Source organism: Mesoplodon bidens, assembly GCF_964165515.1.
Source record: "Mesoplodon bidens genome assembly, chromosome: 17".
Classification (NCBI taxonomy): domain Eukaryota; kingdom Metazoa; phylum Chordata; class Mammalia; order Artiodactyla; family Ziphiidae; genus Mesoplodon; species Mesoplodon bidens.
The window spans coordinates 50,750,329-50,753,016 of NC_138174.1; positions in this window are offsets into that span (position 1 = coordinate 50,750,329).

Sequence of the window (2,688 nt, forward strand, 5' to 3'; positions counted from 1 at the left end):
GCCTGAAAAGCAAAACAGAGAGGCGAGATCTTATGCCAGACCTTAGTTTTCTTCTTTGTACTCTCTCTACTAATACTTTGAGCACTACTACTACAGATACAAGAGGTTTTTTTCACCTGATGACTTAAAAGCCTTTATTGATAAACTTTATGTGTAAATTCACCAGTAGTTAAAGTGCTGTGTAAATGGCATTTGTAAATAGGAGTAAAAAGTTGGATCAAGTTTTAATAACCCTTTCCTGAAAACTTTTGGGTTTGCACTAATTTTGCTGTTAGCACTGATGAAGGATATTTTTTTTTGACTTCGTAAATGTGGAAACTTTTACAAAGTTGCTTTTACGAAGACACTTTTTGAAGTGTCCTAGGAAGTATATCAAAATCCTAGATTGGCTAAGATCGCCCATCAAAGACAGAAAGGGTGGTGAAGAACAATGTCCCACAATCCTTTTAAATGCTTTAACTAGAAGGTCTTGAGGGCATGCACATTCAACAGTGCACTTCAGAATTCATTTCTCAGAGACGTTTGCCATGGGGAGCTTGCCCAAAGCTAATCTTTTCCCTGGGTAAGAGAACAAAGAAAAGCCCTTTTAGTCATAAAAAAGAACTAATACTTTCATGTGATCCCCTTGATATGAATGTACCTTTCGAAATCTACCTGGCAGTCTCTAAATCATGAATGCTGGGGAACACGGTGTGTGAAAAACAGAAAGCGTTGGTTCAATTGCTTCTCCACACATGATGATCCAATAGTGGTTGAAGGAAGAGCAGATAGAGGATTTAAAGTGACTGTACAAATCAACAGCAAACAGCCTGAGCCTTTCTATTTTGGGATTTTTCTCATACATTAAGTGACTGCAGCTATTTGGGCCTTCTGGCTAAGGATGCTTTTTTTTTTTTTTTTTTTTTTTTTTTTGCGGTACGCGGGCCTTTCGCTGCTGTGGCCTCTCCCATTGCGGAACACAGGCTCCGGACGCGCAGGCTCAGCGGCCATGGCTCACGGGCCTAGCCTCTCCGCGGCATGTGGGATCTTCCCGGACCGGGGCATGAACCCATGTCCCCTGCATCGGCAGACGGACTCTCAACCACTGCGCCACCAGGGAAGCCCAGGATGCTTTTTTAAGTCTTTTAAAGTTAAGGTATAATTCATATATAGCTAAATGGACAGGGCTTAACTGCACAGTTTGCACTTTTGGAAGAGTTTTGACAAATGAATGCCTCCCTATGACCCATACTTAACAGGGATTTTTGAAAATGCGTTTATTCTTCTAAAGTAGCAACATTTGAATATTTTGGATTTGGATACTATTCTATTGAAAATTTTATTTTGACATTATTTCTGCTCTATTAACTTATTTTATACATATTATCAGTTTCTGTAACTGAAACATGATTCATAAATTAGAGGTGTGCTTGTAATTGAAAGAATCTAAGATTTGAAACTTTATTGATGGTTGCTTAATAATGCCCCTAAAGTAATAAAAATTTAATAGGCTTATAGTAACTAGAAATAAGACATAATTAGTTCTTTTCTGCTTATAGAAAATACGAGAAATAGCAACGCCACACTTGCTTTTTTTTCTGTTTGAGAAAAGCAGTGTAGTTCAGCTACCTTAGGCTACTGTCTACTTTAATTAAAGGATTTAATTAAAGGATTTACTCTCCTGCTTATGGCTTAAGTAATTTTTATATTCTTTTCTTTGATGTATTTTTTTTCAACGCCAGTGTCAGTAAAAGAAAAAATGAGTATAACTTGGTCTACAAAATCCTTAAAACTGTTCACCAGAACTATTTAGCACAACTTAAAAATGTCTTAGAAATTCCTTTTAAGCAGGCAGTCCAACCTGGCTCACTCAGTTTGCCAGTGCACACTTGACATTTATGGAAATTATTCTTAGGCCATTCAATCATGCACAAAACACTCCCATTCTTTGATATTAGAATAATCCCATCATGTGTAAGGAACTCCTTTGGAGGCTGTTATTTCAATGATATAAAATTTATGATGAATTTATGGATCATTTCCTCTATTCTCTTTAATTTTCACCTTTCCTTATTTCCATTCTTTTAATATCCTAATGGTGTGTCCAAAAGGATGTGAAATAGTCAAAGGAAGTTAGAAAGAAAAGAGAGAGAGAAACTTGGGGATTTAACAATACCCTGTTGAATAAAGGAGAATTGCTATTTTCTTAAAGAAAGGAAAAGTTCTTTGCAGTAGAGAATAGAGTGTGTTAGGAGATGAGAAAAAATTTCCACAGCAGGCTTTTTAAAAAAATTGTATTTCATCAATGAGATACTTTTATTTCACTTCTGCTAATAATTAAGGTCTGGATTTTAATGAAAATCTTTTCAATCAAATTCTGTTGACATCTTTAAAAAGTTTCCTATCCGTTGAGATCTAGTAGTAGAAGAATAGAACTGCTTGAACTAAAATGTAAAGGGAAACAGTGAATTTCCTGAAAGTTCATTTACCTTACATAAGATGAATAATTTTATCTCCAGTCAAAACTAAAATAAATAGCTCAGAATTATGGCATCTTTGTTAAGGTGAGGGATCATCAGGGGCTTTCAGAGCGGTGCCCGATTTCACAAACCTTAGAGATGGTTGCGCAGAGAGTTGCCTCTTCTCTTTCAGGCCTTTGAGGAAGAACAGTTATTTCTACCTGTGGAAATAGGGATTCTGAAATGGTTT